General features: G+C 41.6%; 1 protein-coding gene and 1 long non-coding RNA gene across 7 annotated transcripts in view; one reads left to right on the forward strand and one right to left on the reverse strand.

Moving 5' to 3' along the window:
* The window catches only part of PIP5K1B (phosphatidylinositol-4-phosphate 5-kinase type 1 beta), a 299,006-nt gene that overhangs the window by 159,400 nt on the left and 122,087 nt on the right, over positions 1-17,519 (reverse strand). The window contains exon 1 of one of the 6 annotated variants that reach the window (XM_072838967.1): positions 5,481-5,644. The exons of the other annotated variants lie outside the window; for them this stretch is intronic. The gene's annotated coding sequence lies outside the window, so the exon portion shown is untranslated. Of the gene's footprint in view, positions 1-5,480; positions 5,645-17,519 lie in introns of those variants that run through there. 6 annotated transcript variants of the gene reach the window in all.
* Positions 1-17,519, forward strand: part of LOC140640193 (uncharacterized) — a 30,699-nt gene that overhangs the window by 11,840 nt on the left and 1,340 nt on the right. The window lies entirely within an intron of this gene.

A 17,519-nucleotide genomic window follows, 5' to 3' on the forward strand; every position in this document is an offset into this window, starting at 1 on the left:
AGACCCTCCCCTAGAGCTTCCAGAAAGGAATGCAGCCCCTTTGACATCATGATTTCAGCTTGGTTGAGACATGTATTGGATGTCTATCTTACAGAACTGTAAGATAATAAATTGTGTTGTTTTAGGCCACGAAGATTGCAGTAATTTGTTACAGCAGCAGGAGGAAACAAATACACAAATTTTAAAACACCCAAATGCTTTTAGGTCCTGTCTACACAAAGCAGCCCAACCCTTTCACTCTTTGCTGCACTAATTCCAAAGGAAAGAATCTATCTATAAATAAGATGTTCTACTGGGACTTGTCAGGAGTGGCACAGACTACACTATTGTGCTTTATTACTGCTATTGTTTTAAATACTTTGAGAGAAAGAGAGAGAGAGAGAGAATGAGAACTCAAGTAGGGAGAATGGTAGGCTATTTATAAATAAGATGTTCTGGACTGGGACCTGTCCAGAGTGGTTTGGACAAAACCAGTTTTGTCATTGTTTGTTAAAAAATTTTTTTTATTTACTTGTCAGAGAGAGAGGGAGAAAGAGCGCGCAAGCAGGGGAAGCAGCAAATGGAGAGGGAGAAGCAGGCTTCCTACTGAACAGAGAGCCCCGACTCAGGACTTGATCCCAGGACCCTGGAATCATGACCAAAGCTGAAGGCAGACACTTAACTGACTGAACCACCAAAGCGCCCCTTATTGTTTTTTTTGTTTTTGTTTTTGTTTTTTTTTTTTAAATAAGTAATTTATTTATTCATGAGAGACACACAGAGAGAGGCAGAGACACAGGCAGAGGGAGAAGCAGGCTCCATGCACCTGGAGCCCGACGTGGGATTCGATCCAGGGTCTCCAGGATCGCGCCCCGAGCCAAAGGCAGGCGCCAAACCGCTGCACCACCCAGGGATCCCCTTATTGTTGTTTTTAAGGCAAAGGTCACACATACCTCCCCGAGACAGCTTGTGAAAAGCATTAACTCTTGGGATAATTTCCACACAGATTACTCTGGTATGGGGGAAAGGACAGCAGGCCTATTGGAAGAAATTCTAAACACTGCACCAAATTATAAGCAAACTACAAATACTCTATCCATAGACTGATACCAAATCCAAATTAAATAATATTTTAAGAGAAACACAGTTTTACTATTTTCAAGTACTGAGAGTATCTCAAAAGCTGTTTCCACTGATTGCCTTTCCATGGTCTGTTAAATCAATTATATACAGAAGTCAATACTCAATTAAGATTTTAAAGAACTCTTTTTTAAAAAGATTTTATTTATTTATTCATGAGAGAGAGAGAGAGAGAGAGAGAGAGAGAGAGAGGCAGAGACAGATGCAGGCTCCACGCAGGGATCCTGATATGGGACTCGATCCCGGAACTCTAGGATCATGCCCTGGGCCAAAGGCAGGCACTAAACCACTGAACCACCCAGGGATCCGAAGATTTTAAAGAACTCTTAATAAAACCAGAGTCAGAAAGAAACTTTCTCAATATGGAAAACAGTTCTTGAGTTAAATGACAACACTATACCATTTCCATAGTACCTCCCAAATGTATATGGCCAAGAAAGTTTTACTTAAATAGCTATTAATAACCCATGTGTGCCACAAATTATACTCTGGAGACAGTACAATAGCCATTTGTCTTTTAAAATCATGGACAAGGCAGTCCTGTTATCACTAAGATTCTTTGATACTATTTTGGAAAATCACACTAGTAAAATAAGACAAGAAAACTAAATACAAAATATTGGTTAGAAGGAGAAAAATAATTTACAGATGATATGATTGCCACCTATCATACCCAAGAATCAATCATGGACCTAGGAGAATAGTTTAAAAATAAAGTTGGCAGTTTATAAAGCAAACTCACATAAGTCAAGAACTCACACATTCCCAGCTAGGAAATGTAATGAAAAAAAAAATCTTATTTGTAATAGAGGGAAAAAAAAAACCCCATAACAATAAGAACAAAAAGAAAATCCCACATAAATTACTTAGGAAAATTTTTAATAAAAAATAGGTACAAAGTCTCAGAAGACTATAAGTTACTGAGGAGCATAAAAGACAATAAATATACCATAAAAGACAATAAATATACCGACATTTAACTCTTGGAAGGGAAGACCTAACAGTTAAAGATGCTACTTCTCTCTAAAATCACTAATAAATTTAAACCAATTTCAACAAAGATCGCAATAGCAATCTTTTTAGAAGCAACAATCTTAGAATTCCGAAGCTTAATTAGAGGAATTAATGTAAATATAAATTTTTGAAAATTAAGAATTCTTTGGGAAGTCTTACATTATTATGAATATTATAATTTAAACAAAGCATTTCCAGTATAACATTTAAAAATGAGGGCGAAGACAAAAGCCTTTAGGGAAATATTAACAAATCCAACTTCATAAAAGCCTGGATCAAAAACAAAAAAAAAACAAAAAAAAAAAAAAAGAGAGAGAGAGAGAGAGAGAGCAAAATTAAAGACTAATTTAAAACAAGAAAAACATAAAATTAAAAAACAACAACAACAAAAAATACGGGCAGCCGGTTGGCTCAGTAGTTTAGCGCCGCCTTCAGCCCAGGGCGTGTCCCGAGATCGAGTCCTGATCCAGCTCCCTGCATGGAGCCTGCTTCTCCCTCTGCCTGTGTCTCTGCTTCTCTCTCTCTGTGTCTCTCATGAATAAATAAAATTTTAAAAAAACATTTGCAATAAAAATGCAAGCCCTTAATATGTAAGTAGCTCTTATAAATGAATGCAAACTGAGGCATTTTCATCTAGCTAGCAGAGATTCTTAAAATGAATAGGGCTCAGTGTCAGAACCTGGGAAAACATGCACTTTCTTAAATCAGCTGGAGGCAGTGTAAATTGAAAACTTTTTGAAAGGTAAGTCAGCAACAGTGCTAAAAAGTCCAGGCCCTGTATAACATGATTCTGTGAGGTCACAGACCAATCCCCTGTATTCAAGGCTATAGCCGTGTTGCCTAATATGTATAGGTACTCAGGTTTATCTACTGAGTGAGAACATGTGGTGGGCAAACAGATATTCTAAGGCCAAAGATGCTGTTTGAGGCCACTGGGTACCCAATGATCTCTGGTCCAGGTGACATTGGGGAGGATGAGTTTGGGCCAATAAGCAGGAAGGCCGTGGATGGTTATAACTGTTTCCTATTCAAGAGTAGGCTGCCAGTTTAAATTCTTCCTTCACAAGGATGGAACCCTATGGATAAAGGGCTGTGGCCTGGTACCCTAGATTCAGCCAGACTCTGCCCTGTGCACCAAGAGATTCTGAGCACCGTGGCTGCCCCTCTGATAGGCACAGCTACTTCTGTTCTGTGGAGCCATCTGGCTCCCAGCAAGACACCCTTTTCCTTGGCTAGGTCAATCATGAGCTATATCATGCTAGGTAGCTTCTTCTCACCCTTCAGGAAACTCATGTGAAATAATTCAGGACTTCCATTTTCCGAAAAAACCCCAAATTTAAAAATTAGCAATATATGTGTCAATGGAGGTATCCCATATGCTAATAAAACTTGCTTAAAAATAAATGTATGAACAAAAAGTATGGAGGTCAGCATCAAAGCAGGCCAACTTGGCATACCTCAAAGTCCAAAAGGAAAGAGAAACTTACTGTTTTTATTACATGGAATACTTCCCTTGGAAAACAGGATTTTGCTTATCAAAGCAGAACCTCAGAAGACTCCATCCTTTCTGATTTTGTTCACAAATGAAACTTCAATGCTTCAAAGGCTCTTTTGTATTTACAACTTTAAGACACCCCTAATTTATAATATCAGTTATATCTAAATTAAGTGTTCCATCAGACATCAGGCGATGAAAAGGCGGAACAGATCTGTCTCTGAGTTTATCATAATTAAGTTAAAAATAAAAAAAAATTCTTAGGGGATGACTGTGCCACTTGTGCTGCTTTGTTTTCTGAGATTTTCTTTAAAACACATGCAACACAAAGTTGGACATGCCCTCCCCACCCCCAACTTCCCCATCCTGTAGTCTTGAGTGGCACAAGCTCACCCCATTTTACTGCATTCTACAGCCTTGGAGAGAACATTTCATTTCCCCCTGGGGAATTCTACTGGCCTAGGAACAGTAGCTACAACACACAAAGGCAAAGAAAGATGAAGAGAAAGGACTCTTAGAGCTTAAAATCAGTTTCGTAAAAATAAACCAGAGAGATGGTTAAGCTACAAGACTTTTAATTTTTACTTAAATAAAATGGAAATCAAGGAAAACATTTTTCCTTGTTTTCCAAGGAAACTTCCTTGTTTTCCATAGGATACTTTTTTTTTTTTGAGGTGTCTTTAATAACCAAAAGTTAGATTTCCTTTGGCCACAGAGTCCTACTGCTCTTTCTAAATAACTTATCACCTCAACACCCAACAGCAAGGACTGCCATCCACAGAGACCAGGGTCCCAAGCCATTTGGAATTCCAAGGTGAACAATGTGGCAGCATGTGAAGGTGAAGTAAAATCTGTTCCTTCACTAAGTATTGAGTTCCAGCTGGTTGGCCAAGTACTTGTTCTTGTGGGGCTTACATTCCATGGGGATCTAGTGACAACAGTACCAATTTAATATCTGTATAGCCAACTATGGTCTTCCGAGTGCCTTTTCATCCATCATCAGATTCACTAGTCAAACCATACTGTGGCATTGCTCTGCTCAGACATTACCTGTCCTGCATGGGACTGAGCTCATAAACAGCAGAGCCAGCCTGGCAACCCAGCCAGGCTCCCTGTCTCAGCTCTGCACTAGTGAGGGACGAAGGCAAAGCAGGAGGGCCGGGGCTCTCATCACCACCGCCTGCCTCTGGGTCCTGACTGCAGGTTTAAAGTCTACTTCATGAGGTTGTAGCTGCTCTGAAAACTGCCAGGCTTTTACTCCCTCTCCTTCCCTTTGAAATAGCAAACCTGAAAAATCATTGGTCCTGTGTCTTTCATGTTACACAGAAAAAGATGTTTGGTATGCTACTGTGTTCGAGAAATGGGCTGCCAACCCCTCCTAAATTCTGATTCTCCCTGACAGTAACTGGCACCCACCTAGGGGCAGCCTTTAACTTAGGAGGGCAGCCCTCCTAAATCCTGATTCTCCCTGACAGTAACTGGCACCCACCAAGCGGCACCCTTTAACTGAGGCAATATCTAGAAAGAATGGAACCTTTAGTGATGGAGTTGGGAAGAGACGGCCTTTTAAAATTCACTGCTGAAACTCTTCCATACACTCAGAGCGGCCGATTGTAAGGCGTCTGCAGACCATAGACAAGGGGACTTAAGGATGCCAAAAGATTAATAGTCAACTTTTAAAGAGTCATGCAGTGACCGGAGAGAGACATAATCGCTCTCATCTCTGACACATAAAAAGCCAAAAGAACTGAACTGGGCTCTTTCAAAGCGTTCTTTCTCTGATCCGAATACCCAAAGTGCAAATTCCACCCCCTTCTCCCAGCACCCCCTTCTTCCCTCCAGCATATCTCACCTCTAATTGCAGATCTGGAACTGTAGCTCAAGAATATATCTCTCTGGGATGTCTATGACAATTTTAGAATTAAGAAGAAAAAAGTGATACATCTCTTGAACGTTTGGTGCCAGGCACTGTATGGGACCCTACGGATGTCAAGATGACTGGGCAAGGCCCCTGCTCTCTAGCTACTCAAGATGCAGTTGGCAGGATATAACTGCAAGCTATTACTACAACACAAAGTCATTCATGATATAACAGGTCAAGTGCAGGGTGCTGAGGGAGGTCTGGGAACATGTAACCAACAGTCAGTGCCTAGGAGCGTGTAGATGGGCGATGACAGAGCTGTTTCTGGAATGAAGACCTTCTAGAATGATCAGCATGGACCTAAAGGAACAGGGATGCACGTATCCAGTGTGGCAGGAGTTAGGTGTGTGCTGAATAGCAGAAGATGCGAGAAGACAAGCCCACTGTGGACAGACTCTTTATGGATGCCTATGCTGTGCTTCAGAGTATGGATTTTCTCTGTGGGTAATGGAAGGCCGATGGAAGACTACGTGTATGGGAATGAGTCGGCCAGCTTTGTTTATTTCAAGAACATAACTCTATGAAGGAGAGTCTTAAGAGGTTGTATCAAAATGTAAATGTTTCCCAGTCCTGGGGCCTCTCCTCCATCTAACTCACCAGTTCCTCGGGAATCCACAGCTCAACAAATAGGAGGGTAACCTTGAGTTCCAAATCCACCTTTCTCACTATCAACTAGATACTCCCCTTCGATGGCTCAAAATGTCTTGGAACTGACATGTCCAAATTGGAAGACATGATTTTCCTTCCTAAACCCTTCCTTATACCACTCCTCTTCATCTTGATCAATGGCCACGACATCCACCCAGGTGCTTGGGTTAGATTCCAGGGATCATCAAACATTCGGTTCATGCCCTCACTCCCATATGCAACCACAAGCAGTCCAGCCTACTATATCTCTCAGCTCAGGCCACCACCTATTTCTCTAACTCAGGATTTCTCAATTTAGCACTAGATAGTTGGGGCCAGATAGTTCTTTGTGGCGGAGCCCTATCCTGCACATTGTGCAATGTGTAGCAGCATCCCTGGGCTCTGATCTACATGCTGGCCCCACCTGCCCCTGGTCCTCCGCAAGCTGTGACGGCACTGCCTTGCGTTCCCTGGGACATAATGTGGGGCTCAGGTGAGAGCCACTGCTCTCACTGTCCTACTTCTGCTTCTTTGCTCAAGATCCTCCATCACGCTTGGCCTCTCCCTCAATTCCCTGAACCCATGAAGCTCCTTCCTGCTTCCAGGACTTGGCAAATGCTGTTGTCTCTGCCAAAGAAATTCTTACTTCTACTCTTCTGTTGGCTGGCTCCTTCTTGCACTTGCAATCCCAGCCCCCAAGTCACTTTCTTAAAGAGGCTTCCCGAAATCCTTCATCTAAAAGATAGCAACCGGGATCCCTGGGTGGCGCAGCGGTTTAGTGCCTGCCTTTGGCCCAGGGCGCGATCCTCGAGACCCGGGATCGAATCCCACGTCGGGCTCCCGGCGCATGGAGCCTGCTTCTCCCTCTGCCTGTCTCTCTCTCTTTCTCTCTCTCTCTGTGACTATCATAAATAAATAAAAATTAACAACAAAAAAAAGATAGCAACCCTGCTCTTATTTTCTTCACAGCATTTTTTAAATGGAAGGATTATTGACATATAACATTTACGTGAGTTTCAGATGTACAATGTAATGATTTGATATTTGTAAATACTGTAAAGTGACAATAAGTCCAGTTGCCATCAGGCACCATGTAGAGCTACAAAATTTTTTTTCCATGATAAGGACTACCAAAATTAACTCTTAGGAACTTCCAAATATACAATGCAATATTATAGTCAATATAGTAATATATACTGCATATGCAATACATATTATATAATATTATAAAATAATATAGTTGTAACTACCATGCCATACATTATATCCCTGTAACTTATAACTCCCAAGTTTGTACTATGGATCCCCTTCACTCATTTTGACCACCCCAACTTTCCTCTCCCCTCTGGCAACCACCAATCTGTCCTCTGTATCCATGAGTTCTGTTTTGTTTTGAGATTCCATGTGTAAGTGAAATCATACACTATTTGTTTTTGTCTGACTTATTTCACTTAGCATAATACCCTTAAGATCATCCATGTTGTCACAAATGGCAAGATTTCATTCTGTTTTATGGATGAGTGTATTCCATTGTGTGTGTGTGTGTGTGTGTGTGTGTATGTGTATCACATCTTTTTTATATCCAATGGACATTTAGGCTGTCTGCATATCTTGGCTATTTTAAGCAGTGCTACAATGAACATGGGGGTATATATATCTTTTTGAATAAGTATTTTTGTTTTCTTCAGATAAATAACCAGAAGCTAGATCATACGGTAGCTCTATTTTTCAATTTTTAAAGAACTTTCATAACTGTTTTCCACAGTGGGCTGCACCAATTTACATTTCTACCAACAGTGCACGAGGGTTCCATTTTCTCCACATCCTCACTAATGTTTGTTATTTCTTCTCTTTTTGATAAGCATCATTCCAACAGGCGTGAGGTGTGGGTTTGATTTGCATTTTCCTGATGATGAGTGACACGAAGCATTTTTTCACTTGGTTGGCTATCTCCCACCTTCTTTGGAAAAATGGCAATTCAGATTGTCTGCCTATTTTGTAGTCATCTTGCTTTCTTTTGTCATTGAGTCACATGGGTTTTTATATATTTTGGATATTAACTCCTTATTGGCCATATCATTTGTAATATCTTCTCCCATTCAGTAGGCAGCCTTTTCATTTTGATGGTGGTTTCCTTCACTGTGCAGAAGCTTTCTGGTTTGATGTAATCCTATTTGTTTATTTTTGCTTATGCTGCTCTTGCCTTTGGAGTCAGGTTCAAAATATCACCGGCCAGACCAATGTCAAGGAGCTTAGTGTCTTTATTTTATTCAAGGAGTTTTACGGCTTACATTCAAGTATGCAATTCATTTTAAGTTAATGTTTGCACATGGTATAAGAAAGTGATCCAGTTTCATTTTTTGGCATGTGACTCTCCAGTGTTCCCAGCACCAGTCACTGAAGAGGCTGTCCTTTCCCCACTGTATATTCTTGCTTCCTCTGTCATAAGTTGATTTACCATATATGTGTGGGTTTCTTTCACAGGACTTTAAAAGTTAGTAATTGTTTTATTATGTTTCCTTCTTCTGGTTTGTCTGTACCATAAAAATGAAAGCATTCTTAGGGCAGGGACCACATTTGTCCTGGCGTCTGCTCTCCCCTCAAGGCCCAGCATGGTGTCAAGCTAAGTAAGTATTTGTCAGCTGGATAAATGAATGAATGCACGGACATACAATCAAACGCACATCTTATATCCCAGATATTAACCACATCCTTAAAAAAATGACAAAGTCAGAGCATGAAAAAGTAGCTTGGGAGAAATAGAATGTCACCCGGACAGCCTATATGTCAGCTAGGGGCTCGATAACCTAAAGCTCCCTGATCCATCATGCACAGGATACAGAAGCACATCTTGGATGAGTAAAAAGCACTCCCATCAAAGTAAGCATGGGTGATGATCTCACTGAGAAAACAAGCACAGCCAGACCTAATGAACAGTTAAAAAGTTTCCTTATAACCGAACCCACTTCGTGTCTCTGGGTGTCTGGACATACATATGTATTGGGGGTTAAACAGAAAAGATAAGAGCAGAGCGAGAATCTCAATTTTATAGTCCTCAGAGACCACAGCTATCTTCTTTTGCTTCTCTCCTTGATGATGATGCACTGAAATGTCTCACGGACAGCTTCTGCACAAAGGGCTGGTCTTATCTGCCTTGTGTGGTACAATAAAAGCCACAGACACAGGATCTACAGACAGCGAACTTGCCAGAAAATACAGGTGTACCATCTGGAGAAACTTGACTCCCACACAGGAAAATAACTTTCAAAGTATTCACCCTCCAACCCAATGCTTTCTTTATCAGATCTTCTGAGCTATGGAAGCAGATTATTAGTGAGTTATTACTCCTCCTGTGACAGCCTGCAGAACAGTGAGGTCTGAAGCGTGTTCTTCTCCTAATATGACAGTTCAAAATATATCACCCCCTCCAAATGGATGTCAATTTTTAGTTTTGGGCTCAAGAATGATTTTTTGAAATCATCACTTTGTCATTTTATTTCCAGAGTTCCACACAATGCCCAAGGATCAGATGGTTTTTCATTTCAAAATTAATATGTAGTTTCTAGTCATACCCCTTTTGAGGGTACAACGCAGATTCTATATTCAGTGGAGAAACACACTCTGGACAAGGCAAGGTGGCTTCTGAACCACTGAATGGAGGAAAGCACGTTTGAAAATTATTCAGTTTTATTTTGGCCCAATTCCAAAGGTGGCTAGTTTCATTTATACCACTGGCCTCCACCATTCTAGTGGATAATTGAGAACGTTCCATTTTAATATCATAGGTGCCACAGGCTTCAGAAAATACTGCAGTGGTTTGGGTCTGACACACCCCAGGGAGAGATAGTTGGGGTTCAAATCTCAGCCTTACTCTGCCACTTACTTGGGTGCCCTGGAACAGCTAACTGAACCTCTTTGTACCTCAGTTTTTCATCTATAAAATAGCAACAAGGTTGTTATCAGATTAAATGAGTTAAGAATTCTTAAGTGCTCAGATAGATGTCTGGCATATGCTAAGCACTCAATAAATGTTGCTCTTATTATTAACAAAGCTTTTAAAATTGCTTCCAATTGAAAATAACTATGCTTTTCTTTGCTGAATTAACAGGTTTCTGGCTAGAACAGCTTGAGTTCAATAAATTAGATTCTCCTAGCGACTAATGATTCTAACCCCATAAAACAGTAAAAATTCTGAATAAGCACAAGGCATATATTTTATTAGTGTTTGTGCAGTAGACAGAAGACTAGAACCTAACTTATGTTGCTGGTCTTCTTTTCTGGAATCCACAATAAAGAATTCTAGAAGTTTTCTTTTCTATGTTCTTAAGCAATTTCTAAGAGACAACTTTAAAATTCTCTGTTAAGTGATTTGGGAAGGGAAATGGGATGGAAGCGATAAAAATGCACAAGGGAAATGGGATGGAAGCGATAAAAATGCACAAGCTGGGGTCCTTGGCTGGCTCAGTCAGGGGAGCATGTGACTCTTGGTCTCAGGGTTGTGAGTTCAAGCCCCATGTTGGGTGGAGAGACTATTTACAAATAAAATCTTAAAAAAAAAAAAAAGGACAAGCCATAGGCCTTAGGTCAAGAGGCCTGAGGTCCAGATCAGAATCCTGTTGTCCAAACTGTGGAAAGAAGTGTGCAGGTCATCTGGGCATATTAAGCCTTTAAATTTGAAAGCAAAAGCTACATTGTGCTGAGAGCAGGAGCTCCAGCTCAGCTGGCCCAGCATGCTACGGAAAACACCAGCCTCCACACCTGCCATGCACACTAAACCCAACAATGGCGTGGTGGTTGTTGCCCTGAAGAAAGTTGTGCAGCAAGTTTAGGGTGTTGTGGGGACACCAATGCAATGTTTATTAGGATCAGGGACACACACACACAAGAGATGGCAATTCCATAGTTAATCAGAATGCAGTAGTGCGGCAAACCCGGGTGGCTTAACACATAGACATTCCCTCCAATGTGAAGGTCAAAATAGGCCACTTAGAAATGAACAATGCCAGGGAACACCTTGATAGGATGGTTTGGCTTCTCCTCCTACTTGAAGCTGCCTGCTGTTTCTGCTTAATTACCTGAAATGTAGCTGGGAAGTCATAAAAGCAGATCTGTAATCACTTGCTTTAGGACTTAGGAAGAACACAGCAACACAGGTGATACCCTACAGACGCTGCAGGGTTTGGAGGGAAGATCTGCACAGGTGGGTGGATGGTAATGGTATATAATTCCACATGCTTCTAAATCTAATGGGATTATTGAAAAATTTCCCTTCCCTGAGAATGATGTAGCTCATCTGCTTGCTGCTCAATTAAAAAACACAAACACACATACATAATGGCAGTCCACCATCAGGAAGGAGCACATCTTTCTCTTATTCTGAAACCATGGCTGTATGGAATGCCAGAGTCCTGCTCCAGCATGCACTGTCTGTTCTCCCTGCCCAGGCCAGGTGGAACCAGCACCAGGATGCTACTGGACCAGTCTCCTCATGAGCCCAGCAACCAGGATGCTAACTGACCAGTCTCCTCATCAGCCCAGCACTAGGGGAGGCAATCACACCAGCTGCCTTGCTTGGTACTAAGAGAACTAACCTGATTGGAAATCAGAGGCTGAGGGATCTTGCTTTTTCTAATAAAGACAGTGATTTCACACACTGGTATTTTACTTTTTCCAGGATGTGTCTGATCCTCACTCCACAGTGAGGCACTCAGGATACGTATTAATGACATTTCATCAATGAGAAAAATGAAGATTCAGATCAATTACAGAAAAATGCCTAAGATTTTACAACTAATACCTAGAAGAGTGAGACTCACATCTACCCTCTTCTTAAAAGGATAGTTTGGTTTGGGCAAGGTTTTTCAGCCCTGCTGCTACTAACATTTCAGTAATTCTCTGTCGTGGGCACTGTCCTATGTGTTATAGGATATAGTATGGCTGGGCTCTACCTCCTAGATGCCAGTTGCACCAGCGCAGCAACTGTGACCATCAAAAATGTCTACAGACAGACATCACCAAATTTCCCTGGGAGGGCGTGGGGGGAGGGGGGTGGTGGTTGAAAACCATTGGGTTAGAATGTTTTGGATGAAGGTGACTAGGAATAACAATCAGAATGCCCAAGGATCACTCTTCCTAGGGACTACTGTGGTTGCTTTTCATGAGAACTGCTGCCCAATGCACAGAAAAACATGTCTCTGGTTGAGCTGTAGAGTGGAGCTCTACCAGGGCACAAAGCAAGTATCTGGTTTTATGGAGGTGATGGCCCTCTAGCTTGTGAAGGGAAGGACAAGCAGTCAGGGCATGGGACACATGGCAGCCCCTACTCCCATCTTAAAACGTTATTTATTCAATTTCTGAACAGGTAAGACATTCATGTGGTTCAAAATTAAGCAGATCTACAGGTATATACAGACAAGTTTTCCCCAACTCAAAATTTCCACCACCCAGTTCTCCCTGGAGGCAACCAATGTTACCAGTACCTGTATATGTTCCAAGAAATATTTCATAAAAGAGCTTGTATTTAAATAAATGCTCCCACTTAGATCAAAGTATCTCTGAGTCGTTACCTTACCTATGTTTAAAAGATCATAAAAGTCATCTTTTCTTGGCATGATGGGCTGGCATTCTTCCCTCTTAACCTCATCACTGCCTACTTCCCTGATAGGCAAACTGGCTGGACACTGAAATTCATTGACATCTAAGGCCTTGAAACACAGAACACAACAAAATGGAAAAAACCACGGAACCCGGATCAAGGACACTGGGTCCTAGTCTGCTATTCTGAGTGCTGCCATCAAGCGTGCTGGTCATGGTAGAAAATAGGTAGAGAGAGTGATGGGTGGGTCACTGATGCCAAAAGCAGGCAATCCTTCCCCACCCTTGGGCAGCCTGCAGTAGTCATCAAAACCAGAATCCCCAGCAGGTTGGGGGCGCTATTGTGGGCCACCCCAGGATGGAAGGAGAAGTAGAAGGTGGGGAGGGCAAGAAGCCTGGAATGCTCATCTGGGGTGGCATCTTGAGAGAGGAAGAAATGCCAATGGTGGCAGTAACAAGTACCTGGGGCAGTCTGTGCCAGCTGACTGGTGAAACGATGATCAATTCCAATGAACAAGTCACCAAACTGGGACATCGCATGGCCAGAGGTTTTAATCATCTCCCTGACAGAGAACAGCTAGAATCACTGGGATAAGTCAATCACTCTGACGTCTCTTTGTGTTGTAAGAGTGGGGGAGGGGTGGGCAATTTCTTCACATAAAAAACACGGAAAACTGAGATCTCCAACATCAGTATTTTCCCGGGGCTGAGAACTTTCTTAAAGTGAACTGATTTCCAAGCTTCAGTGTCCTTCTAAGTTTCTCACCTTATAAAAAAAAAGTCTTCCTCAAATTTCTGTTTTTCTATCAGTAGTAGCACATTTCTAGTAGTTCTTCTGGAAGCTTTCAGGTCAACCTTCATTGTGATTTGTACTATTATTTCTTCATGTCATTCATCTCCCAACCAACGTCATGGTACCTCACTGCCTGGAAACGCACTGCCCAACATGGTAGCCACTAGCTACGTGTGCTTATCTACATTGAAATTTAACTACAATTAAAAATTCATTCTTCAGACAAACTGGACACAGATCCCAAAGCTCAACAGCCCCATGCAGCTTGTTGCTAGTGTCTCAGCGCAGATTACAGGACATTTTCAAAATTTCAGAAAGTTCTAAGGCAAACTCCATAAACTAGCTCTAGAGGCTACCTGTCACTTAGAGCCAGGCCATCCCCCCAAATTTGCTTGTACTTTCCCTAAACACTGACACTTTGTCCAGGCCAGGCTCTCCTGTCCCTCTACCAAATCACATTCAGCTCTGACTCTCTGTGCTCACAAATGAGTAGGTAAATCAATCCGCAGTCACCGAAGGAGTGGGATTTTCCAACGTGCCAGAAAGCAATGAGGCATCTATAAAATTTGTTTCCCAGCAAAATGCTCTTGCTAATGAACAAGTTCAAAAAAAGGTCTTTTCCTCAGAAGACTGGAATAAGCTTTGGGCTCGTCAGCACTTGCTAGAGGATTACGTGAAATGCCACTTGGTTTGGCATGTAATACCATTTTGAGTCATTATTTAATTTTTTTCATGTAGATCTTTTAGTTTTTGTTTTTGTTTTTGTTTTTTTTCCTCTTGAATTAACTGTAAGGTCACAGAGGGCAGGGGACCAGGTCTTGTATGCATTTCTTTTGTATCCTCCTTTCTTCCCACCTCACATCTTTACATAAACAGGGCAAAGGTTGCAGGCTGGCCATCGTGTAAAGGTCAAATGTGATCAGTAGTTTGTTGCTTTACCCAGAGAGGAGTTCTGAAAAATTTTCCATCAGTTTGCCAACCTTTAAAAATTGGGAGGTGTTGCATCAGAGCGCACATTTTGGTTTCTTGAAAATCAGTATGTCTGGCAACCCAGGGGAAGCACTCATTCATGGGCTCTATTAGATGGCGTCAAGTGCCACCTCCCCCTTTAAAAAAAGACACATTCTCCTGTTTATCACTTTCTCCCCCCAGTAGTTCACTCCTCTGTTACCTGCTTGGCTGCTGTAGGCTTTTGTGTTTACAACTCTTTCGGAAGACACTCCATAAATGAACTGGAAATGGAAATACTATACTCTGTAAACACACCCAGGCAGCCTTTAATGCTTGTCTGAATGGGCAACCTGTTTGTTTTAAGCAGGTTAAGTCAAAATTCTTATTTCAGCTATTAGCCTCACCCACTGATGTTAGCTATTCTTTGGTTTATCAAGAACTGATAATGAATTAGGAAAATGGGCAACTGAAATAACAAGGAGTAGTCAGCTGCGATAATCATGCAGGTAATCAAGACTCAGAGGACGGCACTGTTCCATGAACACTGAGTGTTCCCTAAACACATGGAAATCCCAGCACTCGTGATGCTGAGTGGTGCTGGCAGCTGTCCAATAAATCTGGGGCTTGACAGAGGAAGCCCAAGCCTCCTTGTTAACTCTAACCCATAATGATTTCTCCTCCATTGAATCCTTTATTATAAACTACCAGGTTCTAAAGTGGTTTTCAGGTCTTGTCCCTCCCACTCAACCCTGAGTTCCTTATAAACTCTTTTGATACCCTTCTCCTGTCCAGCACATTAGGTCAGGGGCTTCTTAACCTGGATTGACTTCTGTCAGAGGCAAAAACCCAATGGGCTGTCAAAGCTCCATATTAAAACGGTGTGTTCCTCATGGTCAGGTCTTTAGGATGGGGAAAGAAAGGTAACTTCCAAGTATTTGTAAAAGGGACAATACCTTTTTTTTTTTTTTAAAGATTTTATTTATTTATTCATGAGAGACAGAGAGAGAGAGGTAGAGACATAGGCAGAGGGAGAAGCAGGGTCCCTGCAGGGAGCCCGATGCGGGACTCGATCTTGGGACCCTGGGATCATGCCCTGAGCTAAAGACAAAAATGCTCAACTGCTGAGCCACCCAGGTATCCCAAAAGGGACAATATTTAATGAAATGTACGGTGGCCTTGATGACACTCAGCTAGTCTGCTAATTACCTTCCCAGTTGTTTGTCATTTGCACATTGGCGTAGCACAAATTTCATGTCTTCATTAAGGTCAAGGGTAAAAAGTATTAAGCTAGACAGGGTCAACTCACGTACCATGTTGGCTGAGACAAGGCAACAAGGAAGCAAAACTACCATTCATTGGAAATGTTAGTCCAACCAGGTACAAGCCCAGTAGTCGTAATATCCAGGCAATATTTCTCTACCTTGTCTGAAAGGATACCATGACAATGTTCCTGGCACCATTAAATCAAGATTCATTAAACTTGAGAATCCTCCTTATCTGAGAGTAATTTAATGACTCTCTCATAATAGAAAATGTAGTTAATTTGACATCAACTATACCTTGATGAACCTCTGCAGGTTTGTAGAAGACGTGTGTTTCCGCTCTAAATGTACATAAGCCATATATTGACTAGTCCATGCTCAAATTATGTGGAGGAGCAGTCCCACATCTGGTTTCCAGAATGTACTTTCTCCTGATTGCTGAAAAGAGGGATGATATTTGTTTCTCTCCTGCTTCTCACTAAAGCCTTCCACTGTCCGGATTTTTCAAAGCTCATACTCGGTGTTTCTCTGTCCTAACTTGAATTTTTTTCACTTGAGAAATGGTTCATCTGGGCCTAGAGACAGACACATTTCCAACAGCTAGTGAGACTCTTATCACCTCTGGTAACTCCACTATTAACACCTCCGGTTTGAAGATCTCTTTGCTTCACGGCAAAGACTTAAATTGAGTAGTTCAGCTGAGCTGTTACCTGTGTAAAAACCACACTTTCTCTGCATAGTCGCTACTTCTTCCTCTGCGTATCAACACCCTATTTATTAAGGGTGATAGACTCAGGCATTATATTGTCTTTTTGGTGCATTTCTCAGAAAAGCTAAAGACCTCTTTCCTCCACTGCTTATCTTCCTCTTAAAATCAGAGATCATCCAAAGATTCCACTGCCACTACACGTTAAAAAAAAGAAAATTGTTGGCCTTTTTCTGTCAAGTTTCTTGTATCTTCTCTTATTTTTTGGAATCATTTGTAATCTTCAGATCTGATTTTTAGTTCTTATCACCCTACCAACACCGCTGAGTCAAATATGCTATTAGAGGCATTAATGAGAGAATCAGAGATATCCTATTATTGAAAACTTCCTTTATCAATTTGTGAACAAGACAAACTCAGCAGACTCTAAGATCTCCTGGTCACATTCCTCGTGTTACTTCTGCATCATGGAAGAACTCCTGTGGGTCAGAGGCCAGCCAAGAACCACAGCGCATCCGGACGGTGACTGAGAAAACCACCCGAAATGGATCTCAAACAGGGATAGGCTGGCAACTTGATCATCTCTCTGCCAGTTCTCATGCTTGACTCAATTTACAAGGAGTCTTGGGTAAGTGAGATGGGATTTGGTTTTCTACCTGTGTCTACAAATAAGTAACAGTGTACCATTGCCTTTGGCCAGATTCACAAATTTTATATAACCAGACACTTTTGAGCTCTTGAATCTTCCCCCTACAGCAGCTCCCTGGTTATAGTTCTATGTTCAACTGAGTAGGAAAGCCAGAAGGAAAGATCTATCAGGAAAAAAGGCATATCTGCCCATATGAAAACAGAATTGGAAATATCATGTTAATTCCATGACCCAAACATGTGGTTGGATCAGATGGTTCATGTACTTTATGACAAAACTTAATGCTAGCGATCCATGAAAGAATAAAAGGCAAATGGAAAAATTAAGATAGATTAAACCTTCAATACACAAACCTCCTACTCCCAAGAGGGAAGGAGGGCAAGGACTT

The sequence above is a fragment of the Canis lupus genome, chromosome 1, assembly GCF_048164855.1.
Source record: "Canis lupus baileyi chromosome 1, mCanLup2.hap1, whole genome shotgun sequence".
NCBI classification, from domain to species: Eukaryota; Metazoa; Chordata; class Mammalia; order Carnivora; family Canidae; genus Canis; species Canis lupus.